General features: G+C 44.6%; 25 non-coding genes and 1 pseudogene across 25 annotated transcripts; all 26 read right to left on the bottom strand.

Annotated features, from left to right (window-relative positions):
• LOC130222303 (zinc finger protein 208-like) overlaps positions 1-22,999 on the bottom strand; it is a 758,572-nt pseudogene that overhangs the window by 667,493 nt on the left and 68,080 nt on the right.
• On the bottom strand, positions 4,621-4,694 carry trnai-aau (transfer RNA isoleucine (anticodon AAU)). Its single transcript has one exon. It is a non-coding gene; the product is annotated as a tRNA-Ile (tRNA).
• On the bottom strand, positions 4,804-4,875 carry trnaq-cug (transfer RNA glutamine (anticodon CUG)). The gene has a single exon. It is a non-coding gene; the product is annotated as a tRNA-Gln (tRNA).
• trnaf-gaa (transfer RNA phenylalanine (anticodon GAA)) lies at positions 6,520-6,592 on the bottom strand. Its single transcript has one exon. It is a non-coding gene; the product is annotated as a tRNA-Phe (tRNA).
• On the bottom strand, positions 6,681-6,754 carry trnai-aau (transfer RNA isoleucine (anticodon AAU)). Its single transcript has one exon. It is a non-coding gene; the product is annotated as a tRNA-Ile (tRNA).
• On the bottom strand, positions 6,863-6,934 carry trnaq-cug (transfer RNA glutamine (anticodon CUG)). Its single transcript has one exon. It is a non-coding gene; the product is annotated as a tRNA-Gln (tRNA).
• Positions 14,657-14,738, bottom strand: trnal-uaa (transfer RNA leucine (anticodon UAA)). Its single transcript has one exon. It is a non-coding gene; the product is annotated as a tRNA-Leu (tRNA).
• Positions 14,867-14,938, bottom strand: trnah-gug (transfer RNA histidin (anticodon GUG)). Its single transcript has one exon. It is a non-coding gene; the product is annotated as a tRNA-His (tRNA).
• Positions 15,203-15,284, bottom strand: trnas-aga (transfer RNA serine (anticodon AGA)). The gene has a single exon. It is a non-coding gene; the product is annotated as a tRNA-Ser (tRNA).
• trnak-uuu (transfer RNA lysine (anticodon UUU)) lies at positions 15,561-15,633 on the bottom strand. Its single transcript has one exon. It is a non-coding gene; the product is annotated as a tRNA-Lys (tRNA).
• Positions 16,445-16,516, bottom strand: trnah-gug (transfer RNA histidin (anticodon GUG)). The gene has a single exon. It is a non-coding gene; the product is annotated as a tRNA-His (tRNA).
• Positions 16,781-16,862, bottom strand: trnas-aga (transfer RNA serine (anticodon AGA)). The gene has a single exon. It is a non-coding gene; the product is annotated as a tRNA-Ser (tRNA).
• On the bottom strand, positions 17,147-17,219 carry trnak-uuu (transfer RNA lysine (anticodon UUU)). The gene has a single exon. It is a non-coding gene; the product is annotated as a tRNA-Lys (tRNA).
• On the bottom strand, positions 17,816-17,902 carry trnas-uga (transfer RNA serine (anticodon UGA)). Its single transcript has one exon. It is a non-coding gene; the product is annotated as a tRNA-Ser (tRNA).
• On the bottom strand, positions 18,031-18,102 carry trnah-gug (transfer RNA histidin (anticodon GUG)). Its single transcript has one exon. It is a non-coding gene; the product is annotated as a tRNA-His (tRNA).
• On the bottom strand, positions 18,367-18,448 carry trnas-aga (transfer RNA serine (anticodon AGA)). The gene has a single exon. It is a non-coding gene; the product is annotated as a tRNA-Ser (tRNA).
• trnak-uuu (transfer RNA lysine (anticodon UUU)) lies at positions 18,733-18,805 on the bottom strand. The gene has a single exon. It is a non-coding gene; the product is annotated as a tRNA-Lys (tRNA).
• Positions 19,407-19,488, bottom strand: trnas-uga (transfer RNA serine (anticodon UGA)). Its single transcript has one exon. It is a non-coding gene; the product is annotated as a tRNA-Ser (tRNA).
• Positions 19,617-19,688, bottom strand: trnah-gug (transfer RNA histidin (anticodon GUG)). Its single transcript has one exon. It is a non-coding gene; the product is annotated as a tRNA-His (tRNA).
• trnas-aga (transfer RNA serine (anticodon AGA)) lies at positions 19,953-20,034 on the bottom strand. The gene has a single exon. It is a non-coding gene; the product is annotated as a tRNA-Ser (tRNA).
• Positions 20,319-20,391, bottom strand: trnak-uuu (transfer RNA lysine (anticodon UUU)). The gene has a single exon. It is a non-coding gene; the product is annotated as a tRNA-Lys (tRNA).
• trnah-gug (transfer RNA histidin (anticodon GUG)) lies at positions 21,203-21,274 on the bottom strand. The gene has a single exon. It is a non-coding gene; the product is annotated as a tRNA-His (tRNA).
• On the bottom strand, positions 21,539-21,620 carry trnas-aga (transfer RNA serine (anticodon AGA)). The gene has a single exon. It is a non-coding gene; the product is annotated as a tRNA-Ser (tRNA).
• On the bottom strand, positions 21,905-21,977 carry trnak-uuu (transfer RNA lysine (anticodon UUU)). The gene has a single exon. It is a non-coding gene; the product is annotated as a tRNA-Lys (tRNA).
• trnas-uga (transfer RNA serine (anticodon UGA)) lies at positions 22,582-22,663 on the bottom strand. The gene has a single exon. It is a non-coding gene; the product is annotated as a tRNA-Ser (tRNA).
• On the bottom strand, positions 22,792-22,863 carry trnah-gug (transfer RNA histidin (anticodon GUG)). The gene has a single exon. It is a non-coding gene; the product is annotated as a tRNA-His (tRNA).

Raw genomic sequence — 22,999 nt, 5'->3', positions numbered from 1 at the left:
TCTGTTCTTCACACCATGTTAATAGCCATTCATTCAGAGCAAAAAGTCTACTGAAACTTTCATTTCCTTGGCGGTAGGTAGAAAGCGGTCCAGAATCGATGATCTGCGTGGCGGGGCGAGGTGCGTCGAACCGTCTCGTTCAGGCTCCTGAAGTCCTTCTTCAGGATCTCCGTCTGCCGGAGCCCGGTGTCGTTCGTCCCCACGTGGAGGACGACGGCACCGAGGCTCTCGGCAGCGCTCAGGATAGTAGGTATCTGTGCAGAAATATTCTTAACTCGGGCTCCAGGGAAGCAGAAAGTGCATACTTTGTTACCTTTGGAGGAAGCGGAGCGGACGTGACGCACGATTGAGTCGCCAATGATGGCCACATCGCGACCCGTCTCGCGGAGAGGGGCGAAGCGGTTCTCCGTGGGGATCTCGAACACCGGAGGAGGAGACGTTGTGCCCCGGGACCTGGTAAGCACCTTACGCGGCTGCACCCAGGGGCCGTGGTAGCCGGGTGTCGGCATGAACGACGCCTGAGTGAACCGCGTCCTCGGTGCGCTGGGCCTGGACAGAGAAGCACACGGGTTGAGGAGGCAGGAGGATTGTCGTTGTATCGAACACTTACCTCAGACGAGCGAGTACGGGTTAAGAGCAGAGCCCTGATGCCCTCTCGCTTCGTCTCCAGCGAGCGAATCTGGGACTCCATTGCTTCCAGCTCCAGCGCCTCTATCGATGCTTCTCCAGCGGTGCTAGCAGGCTAAAGCAGGTGCTAGCAGGCTAAAGCTACAAACACCAGGCGGATGCTTGGAAGACAGAACGTTTAAAAGTAGATTTGTTTGTATAAGTGTGTTAAGGGATTGTTCACCCCAAGTAGGAGAGATAAATATTTAGTGAATGAGAAGGTATTTTGTGAAAAATAAAATGTAAATTGCGAATCTAAACTCCAAACAAACGCAGCGAAGCTACCGTCCGGTAACAGCGACAGTCTCAATTCTAAATGTTTATTGAGTTACATCTCTACAAGTGCACTTTCAGCTTGTTTTTTCTCACTCGGAACTATTTTACATGTATAAAAGAACACTCAAAACCCCCATGCAGAACCCCCAAAACACATCAACACCCCCCCCCCCCCTTATCACAGCAAATACACCAAACAGGTCAACCTTTAAACTTTTCTTTTTCCCACCAAATTCTTTAGTCTTTCCCGTTCTCTTTTTAGTAATATTTTGGTGTGGCTTTCTTTAACGTACTGCTTAATTTTTTGTTTCAGGTAGTCATCTGACACACAGTCCTCTGTCCATACAGCCCGTCTAACTCCTTCCGACTTCATCAGCGATGCGTCACTCTCCAGGTTACTGAGGTCTGTAATGATTAGGTCATTCAACATGAATTGAAAAAACGCTTGCTGTCTCGGTGTCATTCTGCCATCAGGATCCGCTTTCTCGGGCCAAAACGGTTTTAAAAGGCTGTCAAGCTCTTCTTCATCTCGCTTTCTTTTCAGCGCGTTGTCGTCCATTGAAGTTGCAGGCATCTCTTGGACTTCAGGCTCACTGTTCCTTTCCAGCCTGTCCCTTAGTTCCTGCAGCTGTTGGCCTTGGTCCGCAACCAGCGTTTTCAAAGAGGCCACCTCTGCCTTCAAGACAGCCATGTCTCCTTCCATTACTTTCTCTGCTGCCTCCTGCAGGACCCTGGTGTCCTGCTGTAAACTGGATATCTGGTCGATCGCGAAGCTTTCCAAGGATTTTAGTCTGGTTTCTATGGTTTCCTCGAGTGACAGGTCCAGGTCCACCTCTTCATCAGAGAACATCTTTAAGGTGTTCTGTTTGTCATGCGTTGATTGAAGCTGTAAATAAAAGAATGGGGATGGGCTTAATGAAGGTGATATACAAAGGAAAGGGGGATAAAGTAGATTTAAAAAATTATAGACCTATAACAATGCTCAATACTGATTTGAAGATTTTAGCAAAAGTTTTAGCTAACAGACTAAAGGAAGTGATGCAAAGCATAATAAAAACAAACCAAGCATATAGTATAAAAGTACGGGACATTGCTGACACAACTATGAGTATTAAAGACACAATAAGATATATAAATGATAAGAAGAAAGATGTTTTTTTAATTAGTCTGGACTTCGAGAAAGCTTTTGATAGAGTCGAGCATGACTTTTTATTTGGAGTGCTAAAGAGTTTTGGTTTTGGGGAAAATTTTATAAAGTGGGTTCAGATTTTATATAGAGGAGCTATAACCAGGATAAAATGCAATGGTTTTTTAACGGACTGTTTTAAAATAACAAGATCAATCAGACAGGGCTGCCCGTTATCTGCACTTTTATATGCTTTAGTTGCAGAACCACTGGGATTAGCTGTGAAGCACGAGGAACGAATAAAAGTAATAGAGGTAGAGGGGGGAGTGAATAAAATATTTCAATATGCTGACGATACCACATTAATACTACAAGATCTGGCAAGTGTAAAGCAAGCAATGGAAACGGTACAACATTTTTGCAAGGGTTCAGGAGCTAAAATAAACGAAGATAAAACAGTATATTTGAGATTTGGAGGAACTGAGGCTTTATCTGGACATTTTACATTCAAGGAAATGGATGAAATAAAAATTTTAGGCATTGTAGTTGGGAGGGATGAAAAGAAAGCAGAGGTAACTATGTGGGAGGAAATGTTAGGAGGGATTGAAAGAAGGCTGAGGTTTTGGAAGTTAATGTCCTTAACTTTGAAGGGGAGGGTTTTAATTTTGAATGTTTTAATGGTTTCTAAATTATGGAATATTTTATATGTGTCATCAATGCCACTGTGGATGGAAAAAAGGCTGAAAAAATGTTTTTTAGATTTTTTATGGGAAGGAAAGCCTACAAGAATAGCTTACGCAACCTTGATTGGAGAAGTGGGCAAAGGGGGACTAGGTTTAATAGACGTGGAGCAAAGAAAAAACAGCTTAAGAGTGAGAGGGTCTACCAGATTTTAATAAAGAATTGATTGGAGCATGGGGGAAATTTTTAACTTGTGTACATTTTAATATACAAGGACGCGAGAACATTTTAAATCAGCCTTTATTCTTAAACAGTGACATACTTAATCAAGAGAAAGTGGTGTTTTTTAGGAAATGGTGGGAGGTGGGAATAACAAGAGTAAGGGATATTTTATATGAATTTAAGGAAGGATTTATACCGGTGCAGTATGTTATTGATGTGATGGATGAAGCGAAGGAGGATTTTAATAGACAAGACTTAATAAAGGAATACGACATAATTAAAAATGCCATACCTGCAGAATGGTTAACAAGAATAGAAAATATGGAAGAAAATAAACCAAGTAAAGATGTGAGTGTAAGATTTGGAGAGAAATGGTGGGATTTTAAAGATTGTACAGTGAAAATGATTTATGGGTTTTTTAGAGATGGGGTTTTTAAGAAACCTGGTGCAAATCAGTACTGGATACGGCTGTTTAAAGATGTAAATGAAGACAACATATGGGATAATATAGATGACAAATTTGTACAATCAAAACTGGAGAATTTAGAATATATTATCAGGAGTGAAGCAGAAACAAACACATTGTTGTGAAGCTATGATGTAAAATGGACCTTTTTAATGTTTTGTCTTAAGTGTAATCTGTATAAATAAGTGAATTGCATGAATTTTGAACAGTATAATAAAAGAAAAAAAAATGTGACCACCTGGGAGAAAGATAGCGTTTTGATCAAATGGAAGCAGGTGGACTTGAGGGTGAAGCAGCTGGACTTGAGGGTCCTAGAAAACCCATAGTAACTGTTATTCTCTGGCCTTCAAGGGAATAGAATGCTATTTTAGCTTTTTTGTGCGGTGCTGGCAAAAAAAAAACAGGTCCCATCTAGATTTGAATTTAGATCGCTGGATGCAGAGTGCTATCCATTACATTATGGAACCTCAAGATGGTGTAGAGCTGCTGCCCGAGATGAAGATGATGAATTAAAAAACTGGCCTTGCAGGAAAGTAGCAGAAGGTCCATCCAAGGCAAGGCCAATGTGCATTGATTTCTGAGTAACTCGTCATTCGGCATGCAGGGCTCCTCACACATTTACTGGAGCATTACTAGGTAGGGCCTTCAAAAGAAAAGCACGCCATTCTAGGCAATTTGACGACTAAATGGCAGGCAGGGCAAAGAAGCCACTACAAAACAGATGTGATCTTATTTTTTCTTTTTCGACCACGTCTAAAATGTTCAATTTTGATTGTGAAAAGGGGAATAAGCTTAAATGGTAGAACGGTCGCTTAGCATGCATGAGAGAGGTATCTGGATCGATGCCCGCATTATCCACTTCTGGCCATAGGAATCATCACCAGAAGCGATGTGACCACCTGGGAGAAAGATAGCGTTTTGGTCAAATGGAAGCAGGTGGACTTAAGGGTGAAGCGGCTAGGCTTTTTGGGTGACTTTCATTCAACTGACCCTGTGCCCAAAACAGAACAACAACATTGCTTTGCCGAAACCCCGGATCAAACCAGGGACCTTTAGATCTTCAGTCTAACGCTCTCCCAACTGAGCTATTTTGGCTGCCATGACACAGCTTTCCTGCAGCAGGGATGTCTGTGAGACCAAGCTGAGCCCTTAAGTGCATCTGAGGCATAAGAGAGTAAAAATTTGGCTAGTACGGGTATCGAACCCGCGACCTTGGCGTTATTAGCACCACGCTCTAACCAACTGAGCTAACCGGCCGTTTTCTTACTAGTTTGCTGGAAAACCCAGAGTTAGTGTCATTCTTTGGCCTTCAAGGGAACAGGATGCTATTTTAACTTTTTTTGTGCGGTGCTGGCAAAATAAAAACAGGTCCCACCGAGATTTGAACTCGGATGACTGGATTCAGAGTCCAGAGTGCTAACTATTACACCATGGAACCTTTAGATGACATAGAGCTGCTGGCCGACATGAAGATGATGAATTAAAAAAATGGCCTTGCAGGGAAGTAGCAGAAGGTCCATCCAAGGCAAGGCCAATGTGCATTGATTTCTGAGTAACTCGTCATTCGGCATGCAGGGCTCCTCACACATTTACTGGAGCAGGACTAGGTAGGGCCTTCAAAAGAAAAGCACGCCATTCTAGGCAATTTGACGACTAAATGGCAGGCAGGGCAAAGAAGCCACCACAGAACAGATGTGATCTTATTTTTTCTTTTTCGACCACGTCTAAAATGTTCAATTTTGATTGTGAAAAGGGGAATTAGCTTAAATGGTAGACCGGTCGCTTAGCATGCGAGAAATAGCGGCATCGATGCCCGCATTCTCCACTTGTGTTTTCATGCCTTTCACAGTGGCTTTTATTGCAAAGCTGGTTGCACCTGGAGGGTTTAGAGCGAATTTCCTTACGTCAGCTTTGCTGGTTCTGTGTAGTACTAATCATTGCAATCCTTCAGAAGCCCTATCAAGTCACAGTTTTTTTTTATTCGATGGCGCGTCCGCAGTGGGAAATCAAAGCACTAAATATATAGCAGAGTGCTGTCGATTAGCCCATAGGAATCATCACCAGAAGCGATGTGACCACCTGGGAGAAAGATAGCGTTTTGGTCAAATGGAAGCAGGTGGACTTGAGGGTGAAGCAGCTGGACTTGTGGGTCCTAGAAAACCCATAGTAACTGTTATTCTCTAGCCTTCAAGGGAATAGAATGCTATTTTACCTTTTTTGTGCGGTGCTGGCAAAAAAAAAAAAAAAACAGGTCCCATCTAGATTTGAATTTAGATCGCTGGATGCAGAGTGCTATCCATTACATTATGGAACCTCAAGATGGTGTAGAGCTGCTGCCCGAGATGAAGATGATGAATTAAAAGACTGGCCTTGCAGGAAAGTAGCAGAAGGTCCATCCAAGGCAAGGCCAATGTGCATTGATTTCTGAGTAACTCGTCATTCGGCATGCAGGGCTCCTCACACATTTACTGGAGCATTACTAGGTAGGGCCTTCAAAAGAAAAGCACGCCATTCCAGGCAATTTGACGACTAAATGGCAGGCAGGGCAAAGAAGCCACCACAGAACAGATGTGATCTTCTTTTTTCTTTTTCGACCACGTGTAAAATGTTCAATTTTGATTGTGAAAAGGGGAATTAGCTTAAATGGTAGAACGGTCGCTTAGCATGCATGAGAGAGGTAGCTGGATCGATGTCCGCATTATCCACTTCTGTTTTCATGCCTTTCACACTGGCTTTTATTGCAAAGCTGGTTGCACCTGGAGGGTTTAGAGCGAATTTCCTTACGTCAGCTTTGCCGGTTCTGTATAGTACTAATCATTGCAATCCTTCAGAAGCCCTATCTAGTCACAGTTTTCTTTTATTCGATGGCGCGTCCGCAGTGGGAAATCAAAGCACTAAATATATAGCAGAGTGCTGTCGATTAGGCCATAGGAATCATCACCAGAAGCGATGTGACCACCTGGGAGAAAGATAGCGTTTTGGTCAAATGGAAGCAGGTGGACTTAAGGGTGAAGCGGCTAGGCTTTTTGGGTGACTTTCATTCAACTGACCCTGTGCCCAAAACAGAACAACAACATTGCTTTGCCGAAACCCAGGATCGAACCAGGGACCTTTAGATCTTCAGTCTAACGCTCTCCCAACTGAGCTATTTTGGCTGCCATGACACAGCTTTCCTGCAGCAGGGATGTCTGTGAGACCAAGCTGAGCCCTTAAGTGCATCTGAGGCATAAGAGAGTAAAAATTTGGCCAGTACGGGTATCGAACCCGCGACCTTGGCGTTATTAGCACCACGCTCTAACCAACTGAGCTAAGCGGCCGTTTTCTTACCAGTTTGCTGGAAAACCCAGAGTTAGTGTCATTCTTTGGCCTTCAAGGGAACAGGATGCTGTTTTAACTTTTTTGTGCGGTGCTGGCAAAATAAAAACAGGTCCCACCGAGATTTGAACTCGGATCACTGGATTCAGAGTCCAGAGTGCTAACTATTACACCATGGAACCTTTAGATGACATAGAGCTGCTGGCCGACATGAAGATGATGAATTAAAAAAATGGACTTGCAGGAAAGTAGCAGAAGGTCCATCCAAGGCAAGGCCAATGTGCATTGATTTCTGAGTAACTTGTCATTCGGCATGCAGGGCTCCTCACACATTTACTGGAGCAGGACTAGGTAGGGCCTTCAAAAGAAAAGCACGCCATTCTAGGCAATTTGACGACTAAATGGCAGGCAGGGCAAGGAAGCCACCACAGAACAGATGTGATCTTATTTTTTCTTTGTCGACCACGTCTAAAATGTTCAATTTTGATTGTGAAAAGGGGAATTAGCTTAAATGGTAGACCGGTCGCTTAGCATGCGAGAAGTAGCGGGATCGATGCCCGCATTCTCCACTTGTGTTTTCATGCCTTTCACAGTGGCTTTTATTGCAAAGCTGGTTGCACCTGGAGGGTTTAGAGCGAATTTCCTTACGTCAGCTTTGCCGGTTCTGTGTAGTACTAATCATTGCAATCCTTCAGAAGCCCTATCAAGTCACAGTTTTTTTTTATTCGATGGCGCGTCCGCAGTGGGAAATCAAAGCACTAAATATATAGCAGAGTGCTGTCGATTAGCCCATAGGAATCATCACCAGAAGCGATGTGACCACCTGGGAGAAAGATAGCGTTTTGGTCAAATGGAAGCAGGTGGACTTGAGGGTGAAGCAGCTGGACTTGAGGGTCCTAGAAAACCCATAGTAACTGTTATTCTCTGGCCTTCAAGGGAATAGAATGCTATTTTACCTTTTTTGTGCGGTGCTGGCAAAAAAAAAAAAAAACAGGTCCCATCTAGATTTGAATTTAGATCGCTGGATGCAGAGTGCTATCCATTACATTATGGAACCTCAAGATGGTGTAGAGCTGCTGCCCGAGATGAAGATGATGAATTAAAAGACTGGCCTTGCAGGGAAGTAGCAGAAGGTCCATCCAAGGCAAGGCCAATGTGCATTGATTTCTGAGTAACTCGTCATTCAGCATGCAGGGCTCCTCACACATTTACTGGAGCATTACTAGGTAGGGCCTTCAAAAGAAAAGCACGCCATTCCAGGCAATTTGACGACTAAATGGCAGGCAGGGCAAAGAAGCCACCACAGAACAGATGTGATCTTATTTTTTCTTTTTCGACCACGTCTAAAATGTTCAATTTTGATTGTGAAAAGGGGAATTAGCTTAAATGGTAGACCGGTCGCTTAGCATGCATGAGAGAGGTAGCTGGATCGATGCCCGCAATGTCCACTTCTGTTTTCATGCCTTTCACACTGGCTTTTATTGCAAAGCTGGTTGCACCTGGAGGGTTTAGAGCGAATTTCCTTACGTCAGCTTTGCCGGTTCTGTGTAGTACTAATCATTGCAATCCTTCAGAAGCCCTATCAAGTCACAGTTTTCTTTTATTCGATGGCGCGTCCGCAGTGGGAAATCACCTGGAGGGTTTAGAGCGAATTTCCTTACGTCAGCTTTGTGTAGTAATGAAGTAATGAAGACATTTTAAAAGAAATAAAAACATACTATGAGGAGGTATTTAAAACACAAGGAGTTGATGAATTACAAATGGAAAAATTATTAAAACAGATAAAAACAAAAATAGATGAAGAGGACAAAAGAGAATGTGACCAAGAAATAAGAGAAGAAGAAATAAGAAAAGCAATAGAAAGCTTGAACAAAAGGAAAAGTCCAGGAATAGATGGGTTAAATAGTGAATTTTACGTATGTTTTAAAGAAATTTTAATACCAATTTTAACTGAAATTTTTAAAGAAATACTGCAAAAAGAAGAATTAAATGAAAGAATGGGAATGGGATTAATGAAATTAATACACAAAAAAGGAGAAAAGACTTTGTTAAAAAATTACAAACCAATCACAATGTTAAACACAGATTTGAAGATTTTAACTAAAATTTTAGCAAATCGATTAAAAGAAGTGATGCCAAAAATAATTCAAACAACACAGGCCTACGCGATAAAAGGAAGAGACATAGCAGACATGACAATGAGCATAAAAGACATCATAGAATATATGAAGGACAAAAAAGAGGAAGGATATATAATAAGTTTGGATTTCGAAAAGCTTTTGACAGAGTTGAACACCAGTTTTTATTTGAAGCACTTAAAAAGTTTGGTTTTGGAGAAGTTTTTAGAAAATGGATAAGGATTTTATATAAGGGTATTTTAACACAAATTAAATGTAATGGCTTTTTAACAGAATGTTTTAAAATAACAAGATCGATAAGGCAAGGATGTCCTCTGTCAGCACTCTTATATTCACTTGTGGCAGAATCCCTGGGCCTAGCTATCAGTGAAGAAGAAAAAATAAAAGGAATCGAAATTGAAGAAAATAAAGTAAATAAAATGTTTCAATATGCAGATGACACTACATTAATAGTAAAAGGAAAAGAGAGTGTGAAAGAAGCAATGATAATAGTACAACAACTTTGTAAAGGATCGGGACGTAAAGTAAATGGAGACAAAACGGTTTATATGAAGTTTGGAAAGGAGACAGATTTAACAGAATGCACTCATTTTAAAGAAGTAGAAGAAATAAAGATTTTAGGAGTTTTAATGGGGAAAGATGCCAGAACAGCTAGAGATAAGATGTGGGAGGGTTTTTTATCAGATATAGAAAGGAGGTTAAATTACTGGAAACTAAGAACACTGACATTAAAAGGGAAAGTTTTGATTATAAATGTTTTAATGGAGTCTAAGTTGTGGCATGTTTTATATGTTTTAGAAATGCCAATGTGGATAGAAAAGAGGTTGAAAAAATGTTTTACTGATTTTTTTATGGGGAGGTAAGCCACCAAGGATTGCTTTTAATACAGTTGTAGGGGAAACAGACAAGGGTGGGTTGGGTTTAATAGATGTAGAACAAAGGAAAAATAGTTTAAGAGTGAAAAGAATAAAGAAGTATCTAGAAAAAGAAAACAAAGCAGAGTGGAAAAAATCAATGAAATATTTTTTAAACAAATTTGGTCATTTTAACATGGGGGATGGGATTTTATGGATGAAAACAAAAGCTTGGATGACAGAAAACTTACCTGAATTTTATAGAGAAATTTTAAGCGCGTGGGGGAACTTTTTAACTATAGTGCAATATAATCCACATGGAAGGGAAAACATTTTAAACCAACCTCTTTTCTTGAACAACAACATTTTAAGTCAAGGGAAGGTTTTATTTTTTAAGAAATGGATAGAAGTTGGGATTTTAAAAGTAAGAGACATTTTATATGAATTTAAAGAAGGCTTTTTAACCGAACAATATGTTATAGACACAATGGAGGAGGCGAAAGAGGAATACAACAGAAGGGAAATTGAGAAAAATCTTGACATAATTAAACAGGCAATTCCGAAAGAATGGATACGAAGCATAGATAATTTTGAAAAAGAAAAAGAAACAAATGAAGTGTGTGTGAAACTAGGAGAAAAAATACACGATTTTAAAGAGTGTACTGTGAAGAATATTTATTGTTTTTTTAGAGAGAAAGTTTTTAAAGAACCAACAGCAAACAAATACTGGATGGAAAAATACAATGTAAAAGCAAATGAAATATGGGGGAACATGAAAGGAAGGTATGTAGAAACAAAAGTCGAATGTCTAGAATTTTTAATAAGGCACAAGGCAATCTTTTCAGATGTCATTTTAAACAAGATAGGGATGGAACAAAGTGGAATATGTAAAGTATGTCAAAAAGAAGAAGAGGGTTTTTTACACATGTTTTTATATTGTCAAGAATTGTAAAGTTTTTTAAAAGATTGTAAAGTTTTAATTAAAGGACTACTTGGAGACTGGAATGAAAATAAAACAGAACGGAGCAGAGTATTGATGTTGGGATGGAATAAGAAAAATGAAAATAAGAAAATTGTCAACCTATGTATCATGCTGGTGAAGAATGCAATGTGGGAAAGAAGAATTGTGGCAAAAAAAGGAGAAAATTGTGAAGGATGTATGGACAATTTTAAGGAGGAAAATGGAAGGATATGTGGAAAAACTGTATATATATTATAAAAACGAGAAAACATTAGGAGAACTGCACAAAATTTTGACGGACAAAGCATGTCAAGTTTTTAAAGAAATGAACTGGAATTTACCACAGTTTTAATGTTTTGATTCCAAATGATATTTTAATGTGTACTGTATTGTGCTTTACCGTGTGGAATTGTAATTAAAATTATTTTAATAAAAAAAAAAAAAGGCAATGCCTGATCTCATCTGAACTCGGAAGCAAAGCAGGGTTGGGCCTGGTTAGTACTTGGATGGGAGACCGCCTGGGAATACCAGGTGCTGTAAGCTTTTTGAATTCCTTATTTTGGCAGTGAATAAACTTCCCGTGTCACAGCTCTGCTGCTGGTGTCTTTTCTGCTGCTGGTGCCCCGGAGCAGAAACAGGAAGAAAAAAAAACAAAAAAAAAAAAAAACAGGTAAACATTTGAGGTGATAAGGGCGTTGTTTCTGTAATAGAAATACATTTTAAAAACGCCTGTCATAGAAAAAGAGGCGGAGCTGTGCTATTTATGGTGTTTCTATGTTAATTGTAGCAGCTTTTGCTGTGACTTTAGTGAATGAACAGTTAGTGGACTTCTGATCTAAATCAGTCTAACATGTACAATTATACAGACAAAAAAAGGAGTGGCAATGATTCGGTTGTTAGATTTGTTTATGGATCTTGAACAACCCACCAGCTTTATATGTAAGCATCATTTTTGTCAGATGGGACTTGAATCCACAATCCCAAGCCCCGGAGGCTGATGTCTTATCCCTTAGGCCAATCATTTGACATGGATCTTTTGTATGCCTTCAATAAGATGCCAACGCATGGAAAACTGCACTTTAGGATCTCGATGCCAGTGTGCAGCAAGTCTGAGAATTCAAAGCTAACTATTGTCCTCAGATCATCACACCTAAGTTTTGAGAGGACCAGTCGGAATTGTTTCACACAACTTAAATGTAACCCAACAAAGATAACCCAGATGGGACTTGAACCAACAATCCCCAGCTTTAAAGGCTGATGCCTTATCCATTAAGCCAATACTAGCCTTTGTCGTATCTGATGTATGGCTCAGGAAGTTCTTGTTACTCAGAAAACAGTACTTTAGGATCCCTATGCCATATTGCATTCAGACGATCTGATGTGTACACCTAATGACAAAACAGCTTCTCTGAGGAGTTTTCCATTGTCATGTCTTTTTGACCTAAGGGTATGAACCTAGCTTTTTAAAGGTAACACTGGATTGTCTTGCACAGTCAGCTTAAAAGGAACTGCATCAAAGACAACCCAGTTGGTACTTTAAACCCACAATCCCCAGCTTCGAAGGCTGGTGCCTTATCCATTAGGCCACTGGACTGTTTCATACTTACTGTGAACTGTAATATGCCTCCAGGGAGTTGCTGACACACATAACAAAAACAACATGAACAAAGAGTAGATTGGATTGGTCTGACAGAATTTTTTGTGGCACTGCAGACTGCTTCTTCAGGGCTCGTTGGGTTAGGGGTATGATTCTCGCTTTGAGTGTGAGAGGTCCTGGGTTCAAATCCCGGACGATCCCTGCGACAGTCATAGAAAAAGCAGCGGTGCTGTGCTATCCATGGTGTTTCTATGTTAATTGTAGCAGCTTTTGCTGTGACTTTAGTGAATGAACAGTTAGTGGACTTCTGATCTAAATCAGTCTAACATGTACAATTATACAGACAACAAAAGGAGCGGCAATGATTCGGTTGTTAGATTTGTTTATGGATCTTGAACAACCCACCAGCTTTATATGTAAGCACCATTTTTGTCTTTGTACAAAGTCTCTTCTCTGTAGGCACCATGCAGGATTCAAAATGGCCTTTCGCGTTAGGTATCTCTTTACCCTTTTAGTCATAATAGGTAATATGCATGGCAATGCAGAAAGTTAATGACATGCACACACATCTCAAGAAGGTTTTCACAGCTACCGTGTTTCATCCACCAAACATTGCTCCCAAATTGAAGTGAGACTTTCAAAGACAACCCAGATGGGTATTGAACCAACAATCCCAAGTCCCGGAGGTTGATGCCTTATCCATTAGGCCACTGGGCCATTTCGTCAATCATTTGTCATGGATCTTTTGTATGCCTTCAACAAGATGCCAATGCATGGAAAACTGCACTTTAGGATCTCGATGCCAGTTTGCATTCCATCAAAAAAGATGTGTGCAACTAATGGTCAAACATTTTCTTTGTGTAATCATCCACATTCGTGTCTCATTGGTCCTGGGGTATGGTTCTGGCGTAGGGTGTGACTGGTCTTGAGTTTCAAATTCCAAACAAGGCCACTCTCATTAACTTAAAATCACTGCAGCTATTTTCTTGTTTGCATTTCATCATCATTCACCTAATAAGAGACCATTATTAGTCAAGATTTCCCTTACCCCCCAACAATACTTTCTCATCACAGCACAGACCTGCGTCCTCTTAAAAAAAACAGATGCAGTCGTGCTGACCTTGAAGTCATTAGGTGTTACCAAAGCCATGGTCCAAAAGCATGGCCAAAAGCACATTTCACCTGGGCGACTGGGCGACTTGGAAAAAAAACTATCAAATCCCAATCTTGATGAGCCGTGCAGAGGAAGATTGCAATTACGTATAGGAGGCTTGAAAGAAAAAAGAACAACAACATAAGTGGACGTGCCAAACAACGTAGTCGGCAGGATTCGAACCTGCGCGGGGAAACCCCAATGGATTTCTAGTCCATCACCTTAACCACTCGGCCTCGATTACAGACCTCAGCCTTCTCTCTCTTGCTGAGGTGGCAACCAAGCACAGGGTCAACAGGGGTAGAGGAAGGTGCACTAGCTCTAGTGCAACTTTTCCGTACAATCTCTGGGAAGCAGGGACAGCATAGCTCTCTAATCTAACACACTCAGATAACTTCATGGGCACTCTCTCCACACAAGCTGATGATCTGAATTCAGAGCAACGTGCTCTCGCAGGCCACACCACAATGGACAGAAACCAAGTGATATGAAAAGAACAACGAGGTCTCTGACAAACAGACAGGCCTTCGCCCGAACAGGAACTTGAACCCTGGACCCTCAGATTAAAAGTCTGATGCTCTACTGACTGAGCTACTTGTGCTCCTGTCTGCAGAAGCACCTGTTTGCGGAGTTGGCCCTCTGCAAGCCTCTTGCCGGCTGACAACACTTTCACATCACAGCACAGACCTGCGTCCTCTTAAAAAAACAGATGCAGTCGTCCTCCAGGAAACGGCGTTTCAGAGCTGTGCCATGCCACTGCTGAGCTGGACCGTGAAAGACCTTGAAGTCATTAGGTGTTACCAAAGCCATGGTCCAAAAGCATGGCCAAAAGCACATTTCGCCTGGGCCTTTTAGAACTGTGCTAGCATCAGTCTTGAAAAGAGCTGTGCATAAAGCAACTCTCCAGAAGCAGATGGAGTGGGGAAAATGTGCCACAAAGGGACAGCCAAAAAGGACTGGGCGACTTGGAAAAAAACTATCAAATCCCAATCTTGATGAGCCGTACAAGATGTTGCTCTCGATTTATTGAACGTTTCTCTAGGCAACATCAGAGTGTAGGGACTACAAAAAAAGCTAAATTGCGACTAGTCGCTGGACTTGAATTATTCAATATGGGATTAAACACGCAGGCCCGCAACCAAACGTCGCAAAAGCCACAGTTCCTCTCACAGAGAGAAAAAGCAAAAGCCGATGGCTGTTCCGTAGTCGGTAGGGTTCGAACCTGCGCGGGAAGACCACAATGGATTTTAAGTCCATCGCCTTAACCTCTCAGCCACGACTACGCATGGTGGCAGCTCGTTGACTTTTTCTGCTGAATGTGGGCAACATTGAACGCAGCACAGTTGGGGCATAAATGGCCTGAGGTTGTAAAAAGCGGCACAAGCATTGCTCGCAGTTAACAGGAACACGCTGCCGTGACCCGGATTCGAACCGGGGTTGCTGCGGCCACAACACAGAGTACTGACCACTATACGATCACGGCACACCGCTCGCTCACAGATAAGCTTTGCAGCTGCCTGGACACTAAGGGACACTGGTTTGTGACCGTGATTCAAACTGGGATTTCTCTGGCCACAACACAGAGTACGGATGACTGTACGGTCGCGGCAAACCACTGTCGCTCACCCACAGCTGCCTGGTCACTAAGTGACAGGGGCTTGTTTGTGAGTTGCAGAGGAGGATTCCAATTACGTATAGGAGGCTTGAAAGAAAAGAGAACAACAACATAAGTGGACGTGCAAAACAACGTAGTCGGCAGGATTCAAACCTGCGCGGGGAAACCCCAATGGATTTCTAGTCCATCGCCTTAACCACTCGGCCACGACTACAGACGTCTGCTTTCTCTCTCCTGCTGAGGTGGCAACCAAGCACAGGGTCAACAGGGGTAGAGGAAGGTGCACTAGCGCAACTTTTCCGTACAATCTCTGGGAAGCAGGGACAGCATAGCTCTCTAATCCAACAAGCTCAGCTAACTTCATGGGCACTCTTTCCACACAAGCTGATGATCTGATCATAGCACTGTGCTCTCGCAGGCCACACCACAATGGACAGCCACCAAGTGATATGAAAAGAACAACGAGGTCTCTGACAAATAGACAAGCCTTCACCCGAACAGGGACTTGAACCCTGGACCCTCAGATTAAAAGTCTGATGCTCTACCAACTGAACTATCCGGGCTCCTGTCGGCTGAAGCACCTGTTTGCGGAGTTGGACCTCTGCAAGCCCCTTGCCGGCTAACAACACTTTCTCATCACAGCACAGACCTGCATCCTCTTAAAAAAAACAGATGCAGGCGTCCTCCAGGAAACGGCGTTTCAGAGCTGTGCCATGCCACTGCTGAGCTGCACCGTGAAAGACCCTGAAGTCATTAGATGTTACCAAAGCCATGGTCCAAAAGCATGGCCAAAAGCACATTTCGCCTGGGCCTTTTAGAACTGTGCTAGCATCAGTCTTGAAAAGAGCTGTGCATAAAGCAACTCTCCAGAAGCAGATGGAGTGGGGAAAATGTGCCACAAAGGGACAGCCAAAAAGGACTGGGCGACTTGGAAAAAAACTATCAAATCCCAATCTTGATGAGCCGTACAAGATGTTGCTGTCGATTTATTGAACGTTTCTCTAGGCAACATCAGAGTGTAGGGACTACAAAAAAAGCTAAATTGCGACTAGTCGCTGGACTTGAATTATTCAATATGGGATTAAACACGCAGGCCCGCAACCAAACGTCGCAAAAGCCACAGTTCCTCTCACAGAGAGAAAAAGCAAAAGCAGCTGGCTGTTCCGTAGTCGGCAGGGTTCGAACTTGCGCGGGGAGACCCCAATAGATTTCAAGTCCATCGCCTTAACGTCTCGGCCACGACTACGCATGGTGGCAGCTCGTTGACTTTTTCTGCTGAATGTGGGCAACATTGAACGCAGCACAGTTGGGGCATAAATGGCCTGAGGTTGTAAAAAGCGGCACAAGCATTGCTCGCAGTTAACAGGAACACGCTGCCGTGACCCGGATTTGAACCGGGGTTGCTGCGGCCACAACACAGAGTACTAACCACTATACGATCACGGCACACCGCTCGCTCACCGATAAGCTTTGCAGCTGCCTGGACAATAAGGGACACTGGTTTGTGACCGTGATTCAAACTGGGATTTCTCTGGCCACAACACAGAGTACGGATGACTGTACGGTCGCGGCAAACCACTGTCGCTCACCCAGAGCTGCCTGGTCACTAAGTGACAGGGGCTTGTTTGTGAGTTGCAGAGGAGGGTTCCAATTACGTATAGGAGGCTTGAAAGAAAAGAGAACAACAACATAAGCGGACGTGCCAAACAACGTAGTCGGCAGGATTCGAACCTGCGCGGGGAAAGCCCAATGGATTTCTAGTCCATCGCCTTAACCACTCGGCCACGACTACTGACGTCTGCGTTCTCTCTCCTGCTGAGGTGGCAACCAAGCACAGCGTCAACAGGGGTAGAGGAAGGTGCACTAGCTCTAGTGCAACTTTTCCGTACAATCTCTGGGAAGCAGGGACAGCATAGCTCTCTAATCCAACAAACTCAGCTAACTTCATGGGCACTCTTTCCACACAAGCTGATGATCTGAATTCAGAGCAACGTGGTCTCGCAGGCCACACCACAATGGACAGCCACAAAGTGATATGAAAAGAACAACGAGGTCTCTGACAAATAGACAGCCCTTCGCCCGAACAGGGACTTGAACCCTGGACCCTCAGATTAAAAGTCTGATGCTCTACCGTCTGAGCTATCCGGGCTCCTGTCTGCTGAAGCACCTGTTTGCGGAGTTGGACCTCTGAAAGCCCCTTGCCGGCTAACAACACTTTCTCATCACAGCACAGACCTGCGTCCTCTTAAAAAAAACAGATGCAGGCGTCCTCCAGGAAACGGCGTTTCAGAGCTGTGCCATGCCACTGCTGAGCTGCACCGTGAAAGACCTTGAAGTCATTAGGTGTTACCAAAGCCATGGTCCAAAAGCATGGCCAAAAGCACATTTCGCCTGGGCCTTTTGGAACTGTGCTAGCATCAGTCTTGAAAAGAGCTGTGCATAAAGCAACTCTCCAGAAGCAGATGGAGTGGGGAAAATGTGCCACAAAGGGACAGCCAAAAAGGACTGGGCGACTTGGAAAAAAACTATCAAATCCCAATCTTGATGAGCCGTACAAGATGTTGCTGTCGATTTATTGAACGTTTCTCTAGGCAACATCAGAGTGTAGGGACTACAAAAAAAGCTAAATTGCGACTAGTCGCTGGACTTGAATTATTCAATATGGGATTAAACACGCAGGCCCGCAACCAAACGTCGCAAAAGCCACAGTTCCTCTCACAGAGAGAAAAAGCAAAAGCCGATGGCTGTTCCCTAGTCGGCAGGGTTCAAACCTGCGCGGGGAGACCCCAATGGATTTCAAGTCCATCGCCTTAACCTCTCGGCCACGACTACGAATGGTGGCAGCTCGTTGACTTTTTCTGCTGAATGTGGGCAACATTGAACGCAGCACAGTTGGGGCATAAATGGCCTGAGGTTGTAAAAAGCGGCACAAGCATTGCTCGCAGTTAACAGGAACACGCTGCCGTGACCCGGATTCGAACCGGGGTTGCTGCGGCCACAACACAGAGTACTGACCACTATACGATCACGGCACACCGCTCGCTCACCGATAAGCTTTGCAGCTGCCTGGACACTAAGGGACACTGGTTTGTGAACGTGATTCAAACTGGGATTTCTCTGGCCACAACACAGAGTACGGATGACTGTACGGTCGCGGCAAACCACTGTCGCTCACCCAGAGCTGCCTGGTCACTAAGTGACAGGGGCTTGTTTGTGAGTTGCAGAGGAGGATTCCAATTACGTATAGGAGGCTTGAAAGAAAAGAGAACAACAACATAAGCGGACGTGCCAAACAACGTAGTCGGCAGGATTCGAACCTGCGCGGGGAAACCCCAATGGATTTCTAATCCATCGCCTTAACCACTCGGCCACGACTACTGACGTCTGCTTTCTCTCTCCTGCTGAGGTGGCAACCAAGCACAGGGTCAACAGGGGTAGAGGAAGGTGCACTAGCTCTAGTGCAACTTTTCCGTACAATCTCTGGGAAGCAGGGACAGCATAGCTCTCTAATCCAACAAACTCAGCTAACTTCATGGGCACTCTTTCCACACAAGCTGATGATCTGAATTCAGAGCAACGTGCTCTCGCAGGCCACACCACAATGGACAGCCACCAAGTGATATGAAAAGAACAACGAGGTCTCTGACAAATAGACAGGCCTTCGCCCGAACAGGGACTTGAACCCTGGACCCTCAGATTAAAAGTCTGATGCTCTACCGACTGAGCTATCCGGGCTCCTGTCTGCTGAAGCACCTGTTTGCGGAGTTGGACCTCTGCAAGCCCCTTGCCGGCTAACAACACTTTCTCATCACAGCACAGACCTGCGTCCTCTTAAAAAAAACAGATGCAGGCGTCCTCCAGGAAACGGCGTTTCAGAGCTGTGCCATGCCACTGCTGAGCTGCACCGTGAAAGACCTTGAAGTCATTAGGTGTTACCAAAGCCATGGTCCAAAAGCATGGCCAAAAGCACATTTCGCCTGGGCCTTTTAGAACTGTGCTAGCATCAGTCTTGAAAAGAGCTGTGCATAAAGCAACTCTCCAGAAGCAGATGGAGTGGGGAAAATGTGCCACAAAGGGACAGCCAAAAAGGACTGGGCGACTTGGAAAAAAACTATCAAATCCCAATCTTGATGAGCCGTACAAGATGTTGCTCTTGATTTATTGAACGTTTCTCTAGGCAACATCAGAGTGTAGGGACTACAAAAAAAGCTAAATTGCGACTAGTGGCTGGACTTGAATTATTCAATATGGGATTAAACACGCAGGCCCGCAACCAAACGTCGCAAAAGCCACAGTTCCTCTCACAGAGAGAAAAAGCAAAAGCAGCTGGCTGTTCCGTAGTCGGCAGGGTTCAAACCTGCGCGGGGAGACCCCAATGGATTTCAAGTCCATCGCCTTAACCTCTCGGCCACGACTACGCATGGTGGCAGCTCGTTGACTTTTTCTGCTGAATGTGGGCAACATTGAACGCAGCACAGTTGGGGCATAAATGGCCTGAGGTTGTAAAAAGCGGCACAAGCATTGCTCGCAGTTAACAGGAACACGCTGCCGTGACCCGGATTCGAACCGGGGTTGCTGCGGCCACAACACAGAGTACTGACCACTATACGATCACGGCACACCGCTCGCTCACTGATAAGCTTTGCAGCTGCCTGGACACTAAGGGACACTGGTTTGTGACCGTGATTCAAACTGGGATTTCTCTGGCCACAACACAGAGTACGGATGACTGTACGGTCGCGGCAAACCACTGTCGCTCACCCAGAGCTGCCTGGTCACTAAGTGACAGGGGCTTGTTTGTGAGTTGCAGAGGAGGATTCCAATTACGTATAGGAGGCTTGAAAGAAAATAGAACAACAACATAAGTGGACGTGCCAAACAACGTAGTCGGCAGGATTCGAACCTGCGCAGGGAAACCCCAATGGATTTCTAGTCCATCGCCTTAACCACTCAGCCACGACTACTGACGTCTGCGTTCTCTCTCCTGCTGAGGTGGCAACCAAGCACAGGGTCAACAGGGGTAGAGGAAGGTGCACTAGCTCTAGTGCAACTTTTCCGTACAATCTCTGGGAAGCAGGGACAGCATAGCTCTCTAATCCAACAAACTCAGCTAACTTCATGGGCACTCTTTCCACACAAGCTGATGATCTGAATTCAGAGCAACGTGGTCTCGCAGGCCACACCACAATGGACAGCCACCAAGTGATATGAAAAGAACAACGAGGTCTCTGACAAATAGACAGCCCTTCGCCCGAACAGGGACTTGAACCCTGGACCCTCAGATTAAAAGTCTGATGCTCTACCGTCTGAGCTATCCGGGCTCCTGTCTGCTGAAGCACCTGTTTGCGGAGTTGGACCTCTGAAAGCCCCTTGCCGGCTAACAACACTTTCTCATCACAGCACAGACCTGCGTCCTCTTAAAAAAAACAGATGCAGGCGTCCTCCAGGAAACGGCGTTTCAGAGCTGTGCCATGCCACTGCTGAGCTGCACCGTGAAAGACCTTGAAGTCATTAGGTGTTACCAAAGCCATGGTCCAAAAGCATGGCCAAAAGCACATTTCGCCTGGGCCTTTTGGAACTGTGCTAGCATCAGTCTTGAAAAGAGCTGTGCATAAAGCAACTCTCCAGAAGCAGATGGAGTGGGGAAAATGTGCCACAAAGGGACAGCCAAAAAGGACTGGGCGACTTGGAAAAAAACTATCAAATCCCAATCTTGATGAGCCGTACAAGATGTTGCTGTCGATTTATTGAACGTTTCTCTAGGCAACATCAGAGTGTAGGGACTACAAAAAAAGCTAAATTGCGACTAGTCGCTGGACTTGAATTATTCAATATGGGATTAAACACGCAGGCCCGCAACCAAACGTCGCAAAAGCCACAGTTCCTCTCACAGAGAGAAAAAGCAAAAGCCGATGGCTGTTCCACAGTCGGCAGGGTTCAAACCTGCACGGGGAGACCCCAATGGATTTCAAGTCCATCGCCTTAACCTCTCGGCCACGACTACGAATGGTGGCAGCTCGTTGACTTTTTCTGCTGAATGTGGGCAACATTGAACGCAGCACAGTTGGGGCATAAATGGCCTGAGGTTGTAAAAAGCGGCACAAGCATTGCTCGCAGTTAACAGGAACACGCTGCCGTGACCCGGATTCGAACCGGGGTTGCTGCGGCCACAACACAGAGTACTGACCACTATACGATCACGGCACACCGCTCGCTCACCGATAAGCTTTGCAGCTGCCTGGACACTAAGGGACACTGGTTTGTGAACGTGATTCAAACTGGGATTTCTCTGGCCACAACACAGAGTACGGATGACTGTACGGTCGCGGCAAACCACTGTCGCTCACCCAGAGCTGCCTGGTCACTAAGTGACAGGGGCTTGTTTGTGAGTTGCAGAGGAGGATTCCAATTACGTATAGGAGGCTTGAAAGAAAAGAGAACAACAACATAAGCGGACGTGCCAAACAACGTAGTCGGCAGGATTCGAACCTGCGCGGGGAAACCCCAATTGATTTCTAGTCCATCGCCTTAACCACTCGGCCACGACTACTGACGTCTGCTTTCTCTCTCCTGCTGAGGTGGCAACCAAGCACAGGGTCAACAGGGGTAGAGGAAGGTGCACTAGCTCTAGTGCAACTTTTCCGTACAATCTCTGGGAAGCAGGGACAGCATAGCTCTCTAATCCAACAAACTCAGCTAACTTCATGGGCACTCTTTCCACACAAGCTGATGATCTGAATTCAGAGCAACGTGCTCTCGCAGGCCACACCACAATGGACAGCCACCAAGTGATATGAAAAGAACAACGAGGTCTCTGACAAATAGACAGGCCTTCGCCCGAACAGGGACTTGAACCCTGGACCCTCAGATTAAAAGTCTGATGCTCTACCGACTGAGCTATCCGGGCTCCTGTCTGCTGAAGCACCTGTTTGCGGAGTTGGACCTCTGCAAGCCCCTTGCCGGCTAACAACACTTTCTCATCACAGCACAGACCTGCGTCCTCTTAAAAAAAACAGATGCAGGCGTCCTCCAGGAAACGGCGTTTCAGAGCTGTGCCATGCCACTGCTGAGCTGCACCGTGAAAGACCATAAATGGGTCATTAGGTGTTACCAAAGCCATGGTCCAAAAGCATGGCCAAAAGCACATTTCGCCTGGGCCTTTTAGAACTGTGCTAGCATCAGTCTTGAAAAGAGCTGTGCATAAAGCAACTCTCTAGAAGCAGATGGAGTGGGGAAAATGTGCCACAAAGGGACAGCCAAAAAGGACTGGGCGACTTGGAAAAAAACTATCAAATCCCAATCTTGATGAGCCGTACAAGATGTTGCTCTCGATTTATTGAACGTTTCTCTAGGCAACATCAGAGTGTAGGGACTACAAAAAAAGCTAAATTGCGACTAGTCGCTGGACTTGAATTATTCAATATGGGATTAAACACGCAGGCCCGCAACCAAACGTCGCAAAAGCCACAGTTCCTCTCACAGAGAGAAAAAGCAAAAGCAGCTAGCTGTTCCGTAGTCGGCAGGGTTCAAACCTGCACGGGGAGACCCCAATGGATTTCAAGTCCATCGCCTTAACCTCTCGGCCACGACTACGCATGGTGGCAGCTCGTTGACTTTTTCTGCTGAATGTGGGCAACATTGAACGCAGCACAGTTGGGGCATAAATGGCCTGAGGTTGTAAAAAGCGGCACAAGCATTGCTCGCAGTTAACAGGAACACGCTGCCGTGACCCGGATTCGAACCGGGGTTGCTGCGGCCACAACACAGAGTACTGACCACTATACGATCACGGCACACCGCTCGCTCACCGATAAGCTTTGCAGCTGCCTGGACACTAAGGGACACTGGTTTGTGACCGTGATTCAAACTGGGATTTCTCTGGCCACAACACAGAGTACGGATGACAGTACGGTCGCGGCAAACCACTGT

Source organism: Danio aesculapii, chromosome 4, assembly GCF_903798145.1.
Source record: "Danio aesculapii chromosome 4, fDanAes4.1, whole genome shotgun sequence".
NCBI lineage: Eukaryota > Metazoa > Chordata > Actinopteri > Cypriniformes > Danionidae > Danio > Danio aesculapii.
This window is presented reverse-complemented; position numbering and strand designations above follow the sequence as displayed.